We start from the raw sequence: 12,889 nt of genomic DNA, 5'->3' as shown, positions 1-12,889 counted from the left end.
GGAAGAATCCCATGCACCGCTACAGACTAGGGACCGAATGGCTAGACAGCGGTTCTGCAGAAAAGGACTTAGGGGTTACAGTGGATGAGAAGCTGGATATGAGTCAACAGTGTGACCTTGTTGCCAAGAAGGCCAATGGCATTTTGGGATGTATAAGTAGGGGCATTGCCAGCAGATCAAGGGACGAGATCGTTCCCCTCCATTCGACATTGGTGAGGCCTCATCTGGAATACTGTGTCCAGTTTTGGGCCCCATACTACAAGAAGGATGTGGAAAAATTGGAAAATGTCCAGCGGAGGGCAACAAAAATGATTAGGGGACAGGAACACATGACTTATGAGGAGAGGCTGAGGGAACTGGGATTGTTTAGTCTGCGGAAGAGAAGAATGAGGGGGGATTTGATAGCTGCTTTCAACTACCTGAAAGGGGGTTCCAAAGAGGATGGCTCTAGACTGTTCTCAGTGGTAGCAGATGACAGAACAAGGAGTAATGATCTCAAGTTGCAGTGGGGTAGGGTTAGGTTGGATATTAGGAAAAAACGTTTTCACTAGGAGGATGGTGAAACACCAGACTGCGTTACCTAGGGAGGTGGTGGAATCTCCTTCCTTAAAAGTTTTTAAGGTCAGGCTTGACAAATCCCTGGCTGGGATGATTTAGTTAGGGATTGGTCCTGCTTTGAGCAGGGGGTTGGACTAGATGACCTCCTGAGGTCCCTTCCAACCCTGATATTCTATGATTCCAGGTCAGCAAAACACACCCCTTTGACTAACTTATCTATACTGATGTTTTTAGGAACCTTTCTCCCTGAAATATATGACAATATATTTAGTATATACTCATTTAATCTCATTTCTGATGTCAAGACAACATCCAGATTTCTTTTCTCTACTTTTCCTTATTCTCACCATTTCTACTGAATGTTGACTATCGTGGTGCTATTAGGGAGAGACTGAGTTGCTGGAGCCCCATTCCATCTTCCTCCATCAGTGCATGCGCACAGCACAGGGTAGGAATTTTAGAAGTATGTACCTAAAAAGGTAGGTTTTGAATAAAAGTTTTGCCATAGCTTATCACAAACTCAGGCTTTGTCGTGAATGTAAGATGATAGTCAGCCACCAGTGATGATCATATATGTTCTACAATTTCTTTGCAGAGGTTTACTTAGTCTTGACTCCTGTGATGAGAAAACAGGGAGATATAAATTGCAGGGTCACTAATTTCTCCAGTTTCCACCTTGCAAATTAATGTCACTGTAAAAACATGAGAATCTCAATTAAAGTAGTACAGTATACAAACAAATCATAGCTACCCTAGAACATTTTCTGCACAGCACTCAGTGAAGAGGAAATAGTCTGATTTTCTTTATTTCCCAAATCTTTGCTTGCAACCTTGTGGTGGTATTGTTTTCTGATCAAGTGATGGAAATTAGGATAGGATCCTGGTATCCAAACTTTAGAAATGAATACAAATAACACACTAATAGCACTGAAGCACATTTTGTATGGAAATCTGCAGATTGGATGTTGAGCTGTGTGAGAAATTTCAAAACTCCAAATTTTGATTTTAAAAAGTTAAATGAAATTTTCTGGAAAATTTTATTTTGTCTTGTCGGGATCATCTTGGAGGTAGACAGCCAGAGGATTTTCAAAACTGGTATTTGGATGCTCCCAGGCTGTGTTTGACCTTTTGAAGGAAATAGTTTGGGGGTTATGATCTCCAGAGTTAGCAATATGTCTGAACCAGGAGATATAAGTTAAGGTGCTCAAGTAGCAGGCCCTCATTGCCTTCTCTGCAATCTGTGCACCTTTAAAACAGGCAGCGCATGGAGTAATATCCCCCTTATGTGTGCACACACATTTGGAGAGAGAAAGCAGGGGAGACACAGGATTTACGGTAGGTTTTGAGCAATAACAATAGGAAGTGGAAGATCAGGAGCTAAGATAAGTAGGGTGGGGGAGAAAGTGGAAAAAGGTTGAGACCTATGCCCTTGTAAAGAGAGGGACTAAAGGTCATAGGGACCGCATCTGGGAGAGGTTTCAATTCTGCATCTCTTTATGTTGGGGCTGGTATATTATGAGACAATTCATGAAAAATGGGGGAGAGGCTTAATGGAGGAGACAGCCTTACCCTCCTTTCAAGTTCTCCGTGCCTTCGAGAATCTTCCTCGATATCACTGAGGGCACAGGTTATGCACTGGTATAGGCTCAGCCCTGAGACAATCATGTATGTTTGTGCTGAGCTGGGGTATACGGAGAGCTGACCTGGGGAAGCAATGCCCTTTTTCCTACCCCGGTTCAGCATAGCCCTCAATTTCTTTCTTTGTTCCTTCAAGGGTCTGAATGGGACATAAGTGGCATGAGCTCAGTCCTCGGTGTGCCAAGATGGCTTGCTCAGTGTTCTAATCCACACAGTTATAAACCTCATTAACTTCCCTACAGATAGGCAGACTCAACATAGATTCCATTCTGTGGAGACCTTCCCATCCATACAGTGCAATGTAAATGGCAAACACATCTCTCTGAGAGGGCCTAGGAGTCAATCAAGCATATAGAAATAGAGAGTGAATATATTGTGCAAATATGCTGACCGTATGTGATATAAAGATGTGTGGCTAGATGGCTAGGATTCCCATGCTTTATATCCTTTCATTGCCTTCCTAGGCGGTTATCTGATTCACAACTTGAGCCAAACACCTCCTTTTTGTTGTTGTCAAAGAATCCTTGAATGATCTGTCAGTGATTCATCATCATGAGGAGAGGGGTGCGTCATTCCTGTTACTGTCTGTGTAGTTGGGCTTTGGGCTTGTCTACATTGTCTGAAGTTGTGACTACATGGGAGTGACTAGCAGTGCTCACCGAAGTGCTGCACTGTAACTCTGCTCTGTGGATGCTGCAGGTGTGAATTTAAAGGTTCCTAGTTGCCATGAATGTAGTTCTCATCAAACAGGATTGCATTAATGCAAAGTAAGAACCTTTTAGTAGGGCAGGTATTGTCATGACCAGGGTATGGGCAGTCTGACCTAGTGGTCAGAGTAGTAGTGGTCAAACACCACAAAGAGTGTCACAGGTCTCTCTCCACAACCACTGTACCTTTCCCAGAAACTGCTGCTGTCACCACCATCCTCTCTTTAGAACTCTTCACTGGTGTCTGCAAAGAGCCTGCTTGTACATTGCTCCTTTTGGATTTCCCAGCCTTGTTAGCACAGTTAAGCTGCTAATTAATATATTGTACCTCTTGCAGGTGGTTGGGCCCATCTCTGAACCCACAGGAAATTTTAATGAATATTTTAAAAAATCTATTAGCACTGGGGGTTCAGGACTTCAGTGCCACTGTGTGTCCAAAATACCCTGTGTTCAAAGTGTTGATTGGCCACTATTCTGCTTAGCAACAGTTGGAGAAGGTAAGATCTTTTACTAGATACTCAATATGGCTTGAGTATCTAGTAAAAGATTATGGCTGACGATTAATCACAGTTAACTCATGCAATTAATTGCAGTTATGTAACAAAAAACTATATTTGTAAGTTGCACTTTCATGATCAAGAGATTGCATTGCAGTGCTTGTATTAGGTGAATTGAAAAATACTATTTCTTTTGCTTTTTACAGTGCAAATATTTGTAATAAAAATAAATATAAGGTGAGCACTGTACACTTTATATGCTGTGTTGAAGTTGAAATCAATATATTTGAAAATGTAGTAAACATCCAAAAATATTTAAATAAATGGCATTCTGTTGTTTAACAGCACAATTAATTGCACGGTTAATTGTGATTTTTTTTTTTAAATTTGACAGCCCTACTTTTATTTTTTCAGCACATGTATATATTACTGTGTTTTTTAAAGTCATTCTTCAGGAAAATAAGCAAACTTCTATTCTTTGTATGAAAGTTTGTTTTTGTTTTTTTAATTCAAATTACAGATTTGTTTAAACCTCACGGAATGATTTGCCTGTCCATTTAAATATTTATCTGAAGTAGTTTTGGACGTATTTGGCTTGAAATGCAAAATCAATAGCTGTCTTGTGTTATAAAATTGATATCTGAAGAAATACTTTGTCTACTCTGAAGTACCCTGTTTTTTTTTTTTTATTTAACTTTTTGCAGTGCTAATTAACTTATCAATCTTGCATGTGCTATGCCTCTGGTTAAATTGCAGTTCTATCCAGGAAAAATCAATCAGCTCTATGGCAATCTCATTAAAGAAAATGCATTGAAGTCCTTCAAGATACTGACTAACTTGGGGCTAGATCAGGGATTTCTCTAAACGAGGACTGGCCTGTCTCCCAAGGTCTGTGAGAGTGAGGGATCTTCCTTCAGAATAGATTGTAGATCCTTGATGATGCACTGGAGAGGTTTTAGTTGGGGGATGTAGGTGACTGTTAGTGGCATTCTGTTACTTTCTTTTTTGGGTATGTCCTGTAGTAGGTGACTTAGGGGTACCCTTCTGGCTCAGCCCCCCAACCTGAAGCAAATATTCACCAGCAACTACACGCCACACAACAAAAACATTAACTCAGGAACCAAACAAACCCCGGTGCCAACTCTATCCGCATATCTATTCAAGGGACACCATCATAGGACCTAACCACATCAGCCACACCATCAGGGGCTCGTTCACCTGCATATCTACCAATGTGATATATGCCATCATCTGCCAGCAATGCCCCTCTGCCATTTACATTGGCCAGACTGGACAGTCTCTATGCAAAAGAATAAATGGACACAAATCAGGAATTATAACATTCAAAAACGAGTAGGAGAACACTTTGATCTCCCCTGACACTCAATAACAGACTTAAAAGTGGCAATTCTTCACCAAAAAACTTCAAAAACAGACTCCAACAAGAAACTGCAGAACTGGAATTAATTTTCAAACTGGACAATGTCAAATTAGGTCTGAATAAAGACTGGGAGTGGATAGGTCACTACAAAAACTAATTTTCCCCTGCTGATACTCATACCTTCTTGTCAACTGTTTGAAATGGGCTACCTTGTTTACATTGGCTTCATTAGCACTACAAAAGTGATTTCCACCCTTTATTATCTATTGTTCAGAATAGCCTACCTCCACCTTAATTGAATTGGCTCATTAGCACTGACCCCCCCACCCACACACACATTTGGTAAGGCAACTCCCAACTTTTCATATGCTGTGTATTTATAGCTCTCTACTGTATGTTCCGCTTAATGCATCTGATGCATCATAGAATCACAGAATATCAGGGTTGGAAGAGACCTCAAGAGGTCATCTAATCCAACCCCCTGCTCAAAGCAGGACCAATCCCCAATTAAATCATCCCAGCCAGGGCTTTGTCAAGTCTGACCTTAAAAACTTCTAAGGAAGGAGATTCCACCACCTCCCTAGGTAACGCAGTCCAGTGTTTCACCACCCTGCTAGTGAAAAAGTTTTTCCTAATATCCAACCTAACCCTACCCCACTGCAACTTGAGACCATTACTCCTTGTTCTGTCATCTGCTACCACTGAGAACAGTCTAGAGCCATCCTCTTTGGAACCCCCTTTCAGGTAGTTGAAAGCAGCTATCAAATCCCCCCTCATTCTTCTCTTCCGCAGACTAAACAATCCCCAGTTCCCTCAGCCTCTCCTCATAAGTCATGTGTTCCAGTCCCCTAATCATTTTTATTGCCCTCCGCTGGACTCTTTCCAATTTTTCCACATCCTTCTTGTAGTGTGGGGCCCAAAACTGGACACAGTACTCCAGATGAGGCCTCACCAATGTCGAATAGAGGGGGACGATCACGTCTCTCGATCTGCTCGCTATGCCCCTACTTATACATCCCAAAATGCCATTGGCCTTCTTGGCAACAAGGTCACACTGTTGACTCATATCCAGCTTCTCGTCCACTGTAACCCCTAAGTCCTTTTCTGCAGAACTGCTGCCGAGCCGTTCGGTCCCTAGTCTGTAGTGGTGCATGGGATCCTTCCGTCCTAAGTGCAGGACTCTGCACTTGTCCTTGTTGAACCTCATCAGATTTCTTTTGGCCCAATCCTCCAATTTGTCTAGGTCCCTCTGTATCCTATTCCTACCCTCCAGTGTTTCTACCTCTCCTCCCAGTTTAGTGTCATCTGCAAATTTGCTGAGGGTGCAATCCACACCATCCTCCAGATCATTTATGAAGATATTAAACAAAACCGGCCCGAGCACCGACTCTTGGAACACTCCACTTGATACCAGCTGCCAACTAGACATTGAGCCATTGATCACTACCCATTGAGCCCGACAATCTAGCCAGCTTTCTATCCACCTTATAGTCCATTCATCCAGCCCATACTTCTTTAACTTGCTGGCAAGAATACTGTGGGAGACCGTGTCAAAAGCTTTGCTAAAGTCAAGGAACAACACGTCTACTGCTTTCCCTTCGTCCACAGAAACAGTTATCTCACCATAGAAGACAATTAGATTAGTCAGGCATGACTTGCCCCTGGTGAATCCATGCTGACTGTTCCTAATCACTTTCCTCTCCTCCAAGTGCTTCAGAATTGATTCCTTGAGGACCTGCTCCATGATTTTTCCAGAGACTGAGGTGAGGCTGACTGGCCTGTAGTTCCCAGGATCCTCCTTCTTCCCTGTTTTAAAGATGGGCACTACATTAGCCTTTTTCCAGTCGTCCTGGTCTTCCCCCGATCGCCATGAGTTTTCAAAGATAATGGCCAATGGCTCTGCAATCACATCCGCCAACTCCTTAAGCACTCTCAGATGCAACACATCCGGCCCCATGGACTTGTGCACGTCCAGCTTTTCTAAATAGTCCCGAACCACTTCTTTCTCCACAGAGGGCTGGTCACCTCCTCTCCATGCTGTGCTGCCTAGTGCAGTAGTCTGAGAGCTGACCTTGTTCGTGAAGACAGAGGCCAAAAAAGCATTGAGTACATTAGCTTTTTCCACATCCTCTGTCACTAGGTTGCCTCCCTCATTCAGTAAGGGGCCCACACTTTCCTTGACTTTCTTCTTGTTGCTAACATACCTGAAGAAACCCTTCTTGTTACTTTTAACATCTCTTGCTAGCTGCAACTCCAGGTGTGATTTGGCCTTCCTGATATCACTCCTGCATGCCCGAGCAATATTTTTATACTCATCCCTGGTCATTTGTCCAATCTTCCACTTCTTGTAAGCTTCTTGAAGTGGGGTTTAGCCCATGAAAGATTATGCCCAAATAAATTTGTTAGTCTCTAAGGTGACACAAGGTCTCCTTGTTGTTTTAACTTAATTTAAGAGAACTCGACAAATGTATGAGTGTGATTTGTATGATGGGGTTACTTGTGACTGTAGAGGGCAGGGCTTAACAGCCATGGGTCTCATTTCTAGTTTGTCTTAAGTTCCTAAAAGCTTCTGCTTCATTGGTCAGAAAGGGATTCTCTCCCCGCCCCTCCCCCCCCCATGTATTCAGGTGTGTGGGGGATGGCTTCCTTCCTCTGAAGCATCGGAGATGATGACTGCTGGAGATAAAACTATCTCACATTGTCCAGCATCCTCTGAAGAGGCACCAGATATTCTCACTCTCAGGTGCTTGACTGGCTGGTTGTTATGTTCAAAGTCTAACTGATCACCACAGGCAGGGTTAGGAAGGAATTTTCCTCCATGTTAGATTGGTAGCAATCTTGGCATTTCTTCACCTTCATCTGCAGTGTGGATTGGTGCACCTCAGTCCCTCTCATTCTCTTCCTATGGCACATACTAGTCTAATCTTTTGTGTGATGTGATTACTGTGGTCTAATTTTGGTTGTTGGGTTTAGTCTGTGAGCTGCCAGGTAGTGTCTGTGGCCAGCGATATACAGGAGGTCAGACTGGATGATCTGGTGGTCACATCTGGCCTTAAACTCTGACTCTCTGAATTGAGTAAAAGTTGCAGAATTCAGCCCTTTACTGGTTCTCTGAATTGTGAAACAGCAAATTACATTGTCGAGTTGGTAAAAGTACCATACAAAAATAAAACCAGTTTTAGTGAGGCAGTGCTGTGATTGACTAAATATCCCAAAAGGCTTTAGTCTGGCATCTCATCCAAAGTGCTTTAGTGTTTAATATTATTGACTGTAAGGGCAAGTGCTGGTACAGCAATTTCTCATAAACAAGTGTAGACTATTTTGAAAAATGTGTTGTAATTTGATTGATAGGAGAGCATAGGTTGTTTTAAAGAAAAATAAATGAATTGAACAAAAAAATTCTCTTCATGATTCCTGTATTAACAATTTAAATTTTCATTTTGAGAGCTGACATGCATACATTTTGAGAGCTGACAGAGTACACTGACTGTCAATTACACTAAAGGCAGAAAATGGATTTTGCTTCAGAAAGGATGTTAGAAAACTTAAAACACAAAGAAACAATATGTAAAACAGGAAGGACTGAATGTCAAAACAAAAACTTAGTAATTGTTGTTCTGAAAAATATGCCTCTTACTGATGCTGAACTTTGAGTGTTATCTGCAGAGTTATGCAAACATGTACGGGAAGAAAACTCTTGTTCCAAAAAATGTTTGTCATTCAGAAAAACTTTATTGTAACAATGTGTGTTAACACATGAAATTAAATAATTAGGGTTTTCATAATCCTTATAGGAAAAATAAGGCTTCAATTCAACAACTGACTGAATGTGGGTACACACCTGTACCCATGCACAGCCAGTTACAGGATAGGGCCTGAAGAAACCCTCTGCTGTTCCTCAGATCTCATGTAGCAGAGGGTTATGTAGCAGAATTTTCCAATTATTTTTTTTTTTTTGGTGTGAAAATGCTTGGATAAGGACAACTCTCTTATTGCTTTTTTCCAAAGAGATGGAGGAAGGAGGCCTAATTATTCCCTTTAATCCCAACTTCACTCCCAGTCCCACTTCTTACCTGATGTGTTGGAATTTTACTCAGGGGAAAGCCAGGTGGCTTGTCCCTGCCATGTCTTTGTGGGCAGACTGGCAATCCCAACATCCACCCCTTTCTGATATCTTCAGAGGTGACCTGATGGATCTGGTTCCCCACCCTTCATCGCTGCTTCATACAATCATCAGCTGGCCTTACTTTTTTCTGTCTCTTCATTAGGAAGTAGGTTGAACCTGTTTATCCCAGTCCATTGTGGAGCAGGGTGATAGATTTCCTAAATTTCCTGGTTCTGCCACAGACTTCCTGTGTGACCCTGGATAAGTCCCTTATTCTCTCCCTGCCTTAGGTCCTCACTTGTAGAATGGGAATAGAAATACCTCCATTGTCCCACATTCCTTTATCTAGGGTGGGGTATCTAAAGCCCTACTGCCAAACACATTTTAAGAATGTATTTCTAGCACACTTATAAATCTTCATACGTTAACTGTACATCAGACAGGAATATTAATGAAAAGTGAGTTACTAGTTTTCCAGTGATATATTACAAGATCGCTTTTAAATAAATAAAATGACGACTGTGTATGGGTGCACTGAGTTGGTCAGGCCAGCTGAGACTTATTGCTACATACCAGAGAGTCCTTTGCCCTCTGACATTGGGGTGACCTTAGAGTCACAGTGAGCATGGTAACCCAATCCTGCAAGGTGGAATCATGTGCTGAGCAAAATGCTACTGAATGTCAATAGGGTTCATGTGAATACAGGGGTATGTCCACATGGAATATATTGTCGTATCTTACTGGCCACCTCAAGGATGACAATGCTGTGATTATCTTTGATACTGTGCAGATTGAAAATTCATAGCACATTGTATTGGCATATCTTTGTTGTACATAGTTACTCAAAAAGAAAAGGAGGACTTGTGGCACCTTAGAGACTAACAAATTTATTTGAGCATAAGCTTTCGTGAGCTACAGCTCACTTCATCGGATGCATTCTGTGGAAAATACAGTGGGGACATTTATATACATAGAGAACATGAAACAATGGGTGTTACCATACACACTGTAAGGAGAGTGATCAGGTAAGGTGAGCTATTACGAGCAGGAGAGTGGAGCGGGGGCGGGGGGGGTGGAACCTTTTGTAGTGATAATCAAGGTGGGCTATTTCCAGCAGTTGACAAGAATGTCTGAGGAACAACGGGGGGGGGGGGGGGGGGGGCGGGGAGGAATACACATGGGGAAATAGTTTTACTTTGTGTAATGACCCATCCACTTCCAGTCTCTATTCAAGCCTAAGTTAATTGTATCCAGTTTGCAAATTAATTCCAATGAGAGACTGCTGAATTGGAGTCTGTGTTTGAAGTTTTTTTGTTGAAGAATTGCCACTTTTAGGTCTGTAATCGAGTGACCAAAGAGATTGAAGTGTTCTCCGACTGGTTTTTGAGTGTTATAATTCTTGACATCTGATTTGTGTCCATTTATTCTTTTACGTAGCAACTGTCCGGTTTGGCCAATGTACATGGCAGAGGGGCATTGCTGGCACATGATGGCATATATCACATTGGTAGATGTGCAGGTGAATGAGCCTCTGATAGTGTGGCTGATGTGATTAGGCTCTATGATGGTGTCCCCTGAATAGGTATGTGGACACAGTTGGCAACGGGCTTTGTAGCAAGGATAGGTTCCTGGGTTAGTGGTTCTGTTGTGTGATGTGTGGTTGTTGGTGAGCATTTGCTTCAGATTGGAGGGCTGTCTGTAAGCAAGGACTGGCCTGTCTCCCAAGATCTGTGAGAGTGATGGGTCGTCCTTCAGGATAGGTTGTAGATCCTTGATGATGCGTTGGAGAGGTTTTAGTTGGGGGCTGAAGGTGATGGCTAGTGGCGTTCTGTTATTTTCTTTGTTGGGCCTGTCCTGTAGTAGGTAACTTCTGGGTACTCTTCTGGCTCTGTCAATCTGTTTCTTCACTTCAGCAGGTGGGTATTGTAGTTGTAAGAACACTTGATAGAGATCTTGAAGGTGTTTGTCTCTGTCTGAGGAGTTGGAGCAAATGTGGTTGTATCTTAGAGCTTGGCTGTAGACAATGGATCGTGTGGTGTGGTCTGGATGAAAGCTGGAGGCATGTAGGTAGGAATAGCGGTCAATAGGTTTCCAGTATAGGGTGGTGTTTATGTGACCATCGCTTATTAGCACTGTAGTGTCCAGGAAGTGGATCTCTTGTGTGGACTGGTCCAGGCTGAGGTTGATGGTGGGATGGAAATTGTTGAAATCATGATGGAATTCCTCAAGGGCTTCTTTTCTATGGGTCCAGATGATGAAGATGTCATCAATGTAGCACAAGTAGAGTAGGGGCATTAGGGGACGAGAGCTGAGGAAGCGTTGTGCTAAGTCAGCCATAAAAATGTTGGCATACTGTGGGGCCATGTGGGTACCCATAGCAGTGCCATTGATTTGAAGGTATACATTGTCCCCAAATGTGAAATAGTTATGGGTGAGGACAAAGTCACAAAGTTCAGCCACCAGGTTTGCCGTGACATTATAGGGGATACTGTTCCTGATAGCTTGTAGTCCATCTTTATGTGGAATGTTGGTGTAGAGGGCTTCTACATCCATAGTGGCTAGGATGATATTTTCAGGAAGATCACCAATGGATTGTAGTTACATTACACAAAGTAAAACTATTTCTCCATGTTTATTCCTCCCCCCCACCCCGCCACTGTTCCTCACACATTCTTGTCCACTGCTGGAAATGGCCCACCTTGATTATCACTACAAACTGTTCTCCCCCCCCCCACCCCCCCGCTCTCCTGCTAGTAATAAGTCACCTTACCAGATCGCTCTCCTTACAGTGTGTATGGTAACACCCATTGTTTCATGTTCTCTATGTATATAAATCTCCCCACTGTATTTTCCACTGAATGCATCCGATGAAGTGAGCTGTAGCTCACGAAAACTTATGCTCAAATAAATTTGTTAATCTCTAAGGTGCCACATGTCCTCCTTTTCTTTTTGCAGATACAGACTAACACGGCTGCTACTCTGAATCCTGTCATAGTTACTCAAGAGTAACCAGCCTTACATCTTACATTATGATTAATTGCTTTACTTCCTCTTAATTGTATGGGGCTGTAATATGCTCACAATTAACCGTTCACATTATTTCATATATGGTTCAGTGAACAGGACATTGGACTGGGAGACAGACCTTGGGTGAAATCCTGTCCCCATTGAAATCACTGCTAGTTTTGCAATGTATTTCAATGGGCCAAGATGTCATTCCTGGATTCTATTCCAAATTAGCGAGATGGATATTTAATATCACACTCATCATTATGACAGCTGAGTACTGTATTTGTAGGTGTGAGTATTGTACGTGTGATTATTGTATGCTGCCTCTTTACATTTCTAGCTCCCCCAAATCCAGAGTAGCCCACTGTTTAGTCCCCAAAGACCAGCTCTACAGCTCAGGAATCCAAGTCAGAGGATTTAATCTTCAGGCTATGCATGACTTTTTTTTTTCTGTCTTCTTCTTCCTTTGTGCCATGGCTAATAGATCTGCTCCTGTCATTTGCCTCGAGATGGGCAAATAATTTGCAACAAATTTTTTATTTACAGAAGTCTATTTTTTCTGCTTATGAATGTTCTACAAACATAATTTTCTCAAGATTAATCATTATTTGAAATGTTTTGCCAAATTTTCTGTAAATGATACTGGAAATCTAGTTTGTTTGTAGGCAGTTCACTTTGAATATTATAGGTCTGTGTGATGGAATGCCTATTCCACACAGGCATAAAAGGGGTTAATCATGCTCTGCCCCAGAAGAGCAATGGCGGTGAGTCCTCTGAGCATCCCAGATAGGCTGTGCTTCCTGCAGCCTATCAGGGAGGAGTTGCAGGGAGCACCCAATCAGGCCCCAGCAGGCTCAGATAAAAGGGAGCTGCAGGACAGAGGAGGGGCAGTTGCTGCTGGGAGCCCAGGGAGTAAGGGCTGTGTCACTGGATGACTGAGAGAACTGTAAGCACCTTGGACAGAGCACTGGCTGGCTGCTGGGACTGAGCAGCT

This window comes from Caretta caretta, chromosome 2 (assembly GCF_965140235.1).
Source record: "Caretta caretta isolate rCarCar2 chromosome 2, rCarCar1.hap1, whole genome shotgun sequence".
Lineage (NCBI taxonomy): Eukaryota > Metazoa > Chordata > Testudines > Cheloniidae > Caretta > Caretta caretta.
This window is presented reverse-complemented; position numbering follows the sequence as displayed.